Raw genomic sequence first — 6090 nt, 5'->3', positions numbered from 1 at the left:
ATCGGCATGCCTCCAATGCTTCGCTTCTTTACCGTGCAGGCTATGCTGGCGCTCGCCATATCAACTTCGCCGGCTGCAGGTACTGACTCGACGTTTTTCCCTGGTCCGGTGATTGCAAGATCTGGGCTTCGGTTCACCGGCAACTTCAGCGTTCCACCCAGCCAGGCTTTCCTGCTCATTGAATCTCTCGTCCACACCCGTCCAGCGTCATCGACGATGGCATCACCACCCACACCGGATTTAAAGCGACAACACGCTGGCTTTCCCTTCAGCAGGCACGGGAACAGTGACATCGGCGTGCCTCCATATGCTTCGCTTCTTTACCGTGCAGGTTGGTACGCACTATCCTTTGCACGCTAGGAAATGCGACGATCGCTGTTTACTTCTGTTCCCGTGCCCGCGGGTGTGCTTTCATGCTGCTTGTGAATGTATTTCAATGCTCGTTCTGCTTTTGCGCTCTGGCGACATCGAATCTAACCCGGGTCCGATGACTCGCTCCGAGACCTCCCTTGACATAGATAACCTGCCAGACAATCCGTCCGAACAAATGAAAGTTATGTTTAAGCTGCTTAAGGATGTACATTCTCGCACGTTGCAAAGCTCGAAAGATCAGGCCGAATTAGCCTCTGATATTAAAGACATTGAGTAGTCAGAAGAACATTGATTCAAAGTTAGCTGGCATGCACAAGAGGCTTGATGAACTCGAGAAAAAGACAAAGAAATTCGACGACATGGATCGGGAACTTTCATCTTTAAAGAAATCTGTAGAAGATCAACGTACTCGAAATGCTTTGCTGCAGTCTCGCCTTGATGAAGCCGAAGATAGATCGCGACGTGAAAATCTAATATTCAGGGGTATACCCGATGAGAAAGAGACTTGGGCAGATACTGAATCTAAACTCCTGGAAGCCTTGACTAAGATTGTTGAAGTACGCCCCTCGAGTCCAATTCAGCGTGCACATTGCCTGGGTGTTTTTTCAGACGGCAAGTGCCGACCAATCATAGCTAAATTTTCTGACACTAAAATGAAAGACAACTTATTAACCCTTCGTAACCAACTTAAAACGGATAGCATCACTATCAGTGAAGATTTCTCACCGGCTACGCGCCATGCTCGGAAAAAACTTTTTGATTTCGGAAATTATCATGCTGGCCCTCGCTCTTTTAAGATACTCTATAACAAGCTTCGCATCAATAAAAAAATGCTTCATGTATAACCCTACCACTGTCACTGTTGAAGAAATCACGAAGAATCGTGAAGAAAATGAAGAAATCGTGGCACGTGGCGAATCGTCTGGATCCGATTCTGTGGCTCGATCTTCGGCTTCACCGTAGGGAATCGCGAGGGGTAGTGGACAGCCGATATCTATTCTTTGTACTAACGTCCACAGCCTACTTAACAAGCACACTTCTTTATCCTCTGCCATAGACACATGCTCAGCTAACATCATATCGCTAACGGAAACCTGGCTCCCAACGCATGTTTCAGATTCCGAAATTTTCCACAACGCTCATCGCTACTCGGTATATCGTTGCGATAGAACAGCCAAATGTGGCGGCGGTGCTTTACTTGCGATTTCTAAAGATATTCCATCTTCATGTATCCCTGTCTTCAGCGAATTAGAACTAATTTTTGCGTCGATAGTGATAGGTCATCTTAAATTGATTATTGGCGTCTGTTACCGTTCTCCCACTTATTCGTCTACATTCACTAACGACCTTCACGATGCTCTAAATCTTGTGCGGGCACGATTTCCTTCATTACCACTTTTTTTACTTGGGGATTTTAATTTTCCAACTTTTTTATGGACTGCTCAGCCGCCTTCTTCATCTCCCCCCTCGTATCAAGCTAAAGAATTCTTACAACTATGCACCATATTTTCGCTAACTCAGTTAGTAGCAAAAACCACTAGGACGCTAAACAACGCTTGGAACATTCTTGATCTAATTCTAGCAACTAATCCAGAGTTAGTTACTGATATAACACATCTTCCAGGCATCATTGATCATGTCCTACTTAATTTTTTATTAATATACCACGTCCAAAAGCGGAAAAAAATAAAAAAATCCATCCTAGATTACAATCGCGCCAACTTTGCCGCTATTAACCATGAACTGGGCATATTTGTTGATTACTTTATTGCGAACTTTGACTACTGCTCTGTCGAGGAAAACTGGATATCATTCAAAACGAAGGTTCACGAACTAACTGATAAGTATATCCCTAAGCGCATCGTCACCTCTAATCCACAACCACCTTGCACAACTCTTACATCAGATGACTATCTAACAAAAAGAAACGTTTTTTTTTTGTTTTGTTTTTTTATTACGTCTTTATTTCTGCTTACGGTAGGCGTTTACCTTGCGGCAGAACTAAGTTGCTTCATGAATGTAGGGGTGGGGGAGCGGTTAAGGGTGGGGGTGAGGGTATGGGTGGGGGTGGGGGTGAAGGATGGGATAGATATGAGGGACCGGTGTCCACTTCTTCCTCGAGGTAGGGTCGTCCCGAGGTCGGCTCCGCGAAGTAATGGCCCGGTCCTTCTTCTTCCTTGAAGTAAGAAAGAAAAGTTCGCCAGAGCCGGGTTGCGTCTGATGGCCCGATGTGCGATGGGGGATCGACCCATGCCTGCAGGGTTGCAGGTCGAAGCCCGCCCTGGGACTTGAGTGCTCTCTCCGGTACCGCGTCAAAAGTAGGGCAGCTCCACAGGAGATGTTCGGTCGTGCCTCTGGCCGGGATCGACCCATGCCTGCAGGGTTGCAGGTCGAAGCCCGCCCAGGGACTTGAGTGCTCTCTCCGGTACCGCGTCAAAAGTAGGGCAGCTCCACAGGAGATGTTCGGTCGTGCCTCTGGCCGGGCATGTCGGGCACTGAGGAGAAGGGTATACCTGCGGGTTTATGAGGTGCAGCTTCGCGGGTGACAGAAGCTGACCAGTCTGGGCTCGGCGAAGGAGTACTGCCTCCACTCTCCGGAATGAGCTATCTGGGCGGCGATATAGTTGCTCAGGGTTGGCCAAGTGCTGGAGTATGCTTCGACGATAGCGTTGTGCTCGATGCCATGTCTCCGCCCTATCCATATGAGGCGACGACGGATGCGTAACGTCCTCAGGGGGCCACGAAGCGGAAACGAATGTGGATCCAGGCAAAGGTGCGGAAAGAGCTGCTGCGCGCACTGCCTGGTGTGCCTTTTCGTTTCCAGTGATTCCTTCGTGTGCAGGAATCCATTTGATAATTAAGGTGTAGCCCTCCTCTCTCAGGCGACGGGCTTGTGTTCGAATAGTGTTCAGAATGGCATAGTCTGCTCCCCCTGCGCGGCATGCAGTGTACGCTGCTTGTGAATCTGTGTAAACATGGTAGGTGCACGGAGCCCAATCCTGTCTTACTCCTATTCGAGTAATGGCAAGTCGTATGGCAATGAGTTCGAGATTGGTAACAGTGTGTTCCTCGGAAAGCCGTTGAACTACCGAGATATCTGACACAGAGTCGTGACAAGCTATAGCTGCGCAGTGTTGAAACTGAGCGGCGTCTGTGTATAGTTGGATAGCTCCTTCCTGGGCTAGCTTGTGTGACATCTTCCTATGACGTTTGGCGGCAGCTTTGCGCCTTTGAGGATTAGCCGAACTCATATTCTTTGGTAATGGTATACCATCTACTAAGTCAATCAACTCCCATGGTGGGGCGGCGGACGAAAGTGGCTCTAAATTGGCAACGTTGTAGCCTAATGCCTGCAGGATCTGTCGGCCAGCCGCCGTTGTGGAGAGACGGACTCGCTGGGCTTGCAATTGCTGCTCTGCCAGATCCTGAAGGGCATTAATATTGCTGCATGCGTGTAGGTTCACTACTGGGCAGTACTGTGGCAGACCAGTGACTAGGCGCATCGCCTTGCGATTGATTCGCTCAAGCTGAAGGCGTTGGGTCGCGTTAAGTCGCATGTACGGATATGCGTACAGGATTTTCGATGTTATGAGTGCTAATGGCATCTGACGGAGCCCCACCTCCTTGATTCCCCATCCACGCGCAGAGACGCGGCGTATTAGGTGCAAAGCCTGATGACAGCTAAGCATCGTGTTACGAAGCCAGCTTTTGGCTCCTCCATCCTCGTCAATAAGCATGCCTAGTATACGGATTGTTGGTTTCCGGCAAATAACCGAGTGCCCTAAATGAAGAGAGATAAGTTTGCGTTCTTCCTCGGCTCGTACCCGCGGGCCGTTTATGACAATCACATACTCGGTTTTTTCCGGAGAGGTTTTCATTCCCCACTTCTCGATGTATTCATGGACGGCATTGAGGCCTGTCTGTAGGGCTTGTTCTTGCTCTGCAAGGGACCCTGAATTGGTCCGCAGCGTTATATCGTCCGCATACACGACGAAATTGAGACAGGGTATCAACGACAGCATTGGCGGGAGACCTGACATAGCTATATTGAAGAGAGCCCGCGATAAGACAGCGCCTTGGGGGACACTGTTTGGTTGCGTTGCCAACCACCCTGAGTATCTCCAACCATTACTGAAAAGGTTCTTTCTGCAAGAAAGGCTTTCACGAAGCGGTAGAGGTTGCCGCCTATCCCCACTTCCTGGAGCCGGCGAAGTATGGTCGAGTGGGGCACGGAATCGAAGGCCTTTTTGACGTCGACCCCAACACCCACTCGGAGCTGTGCGCTGCTAGGGTATGCGAGAACGTCGTTATGAAGCCTTCTGAGAATATCTTGGGCGCAGAGCCCTCGACGAAAACCTACTTGCATAGGAGACAGGACGTTGTACTTGTCTAAGTACCATTCAAGTCTTCTTAGAGCCATACGTTCCATGACCTTACAAAGGTTGGACGTCAGCGATATCGGCCTGAGGTCTTGTAATGTTCGACTTGGCTTGCCAGGTTTTGGAATTGGTATTACCACTGACTTCTTCCAAGCAAGAGGGAGATCACCGTCGGCCCAGTATTTGTTCATCTCTTTCAGCAGGGCAAGTTTGTGTGACTTGGGAAGGTTCAGAAGTGTTGAGTAGCTTATACCATCCGGTCCTGGGGCGCTATTGTGATTGGAGTCATAAAGTGATACCTCCAGTTCATCTGATGTGAAGGGAACGTCGTATTCGTTTAATGTACCTGATAAGGGGTCCGCAGGCAAGGCATCCGCATTTTCAGGTTGGGGAAAAATACCTTCCCTGCTTGTATAGCTAACTCTGCCAGGGAGACGTTCAATTTCAGGGCCATACTTTGGGCAGGGGAAATCGGCTTCTTGCGTCCAAGGATAGCTCGAAATATGTGCCAGGCCTTCGACAAGTTAACTGTTTCAGTGAGTGAGTGGCACAGCAGCTGCCAGTCTTGGAGAGCGAGGTGCAAAGTATACTTCTCAACTTCTTGGCTAATGCGAGCGAGAGCACGCCTCCGATGGGATGTCCGGCCTGATCGGCGATACGCCTTGAGAGCACGAAGCCTACGATTCCACAGACGCAAAAGGTGAGAGTCCGGCTCTGGGGCATCAAATTTGACTGAAAGCTTCGTTGTAGCTTTCTTCTTGGCATCGGTGATCTGAGTGATGAGCTCGTCTAACCCTGTGGGAACGTTCACCTCACCGAGCATCCTACGGAAATCGTCCCATGAGACGTGCTCCTCTATTCGACGGCCTTGTTGTCGCTGTAATGACTTTCGCCTTCGAGGAGCCCATGAGACCATCACGGGATAATAATCACTGCCCATGACATCATCAGCCCGTGACCATAGGATCTCACTGGGATGAGACACTAGTGTCAAGTCTGGGGAAGTGTCTTGTTGACCTTTGTGCTGGCCAAAGCGAGTGGGTAGAGTGAGGTCGTTGGCTATGGTCAATTTCGCTCTGACAATTTGCTGCCAAAGGTGCCTTCCCCTAGCATCTGAGCGATTATATCCCCAGCTGGTGTGCATGGTGTTAAAATCACCTCCGACCACAACGCGATCCTGGGGATATATCCTTAAGAAGTGCTCTAAAAAAGACATATCCACTCGATATGTTGTAGTACCGAATGATATCGCATAAACTGAAAAAACTAAGGCTTGTTGGTCGCTATCTAAGCTAAGGCGTAACTACCTCCTGCGTCTGCTTGCACCACGCGGAAGTAT

General features: G+C 49.3%; 1 pseudogene; it reads left to right on the top strand.

Annotated features, from left to right (window-relative positions):
- The first annotated feature begins 436 nt into the window (after nucleotides 1-436).
- Nucleotides 437-1335, top strand: LOC146193404 (uncharacterized; annotated as a pseudogene).
- The last annotated feature ends 4755 nt before the right edge of the window (nucleotides 1336-6090 follow it).

This window comes from Amblyomma maculatum, chromosome 4 (assembly GCF_055883805.1).
Source record: "Amblyomma maculatum isolate TAMU_Amacu chromosome 4, ASM5588380v1, whole genome shotgun sequence".
NCBI lineage: Eukaryota > Metazoa > Arthropoda > Arachnida > Ixodida > Ixodidae > Amblyomma > Amblyomma maculatum.
Note: the sequence above shows the minus strand (reverse complement) of the source record. Positions and strands in the feature narration are given on the sequence as shown.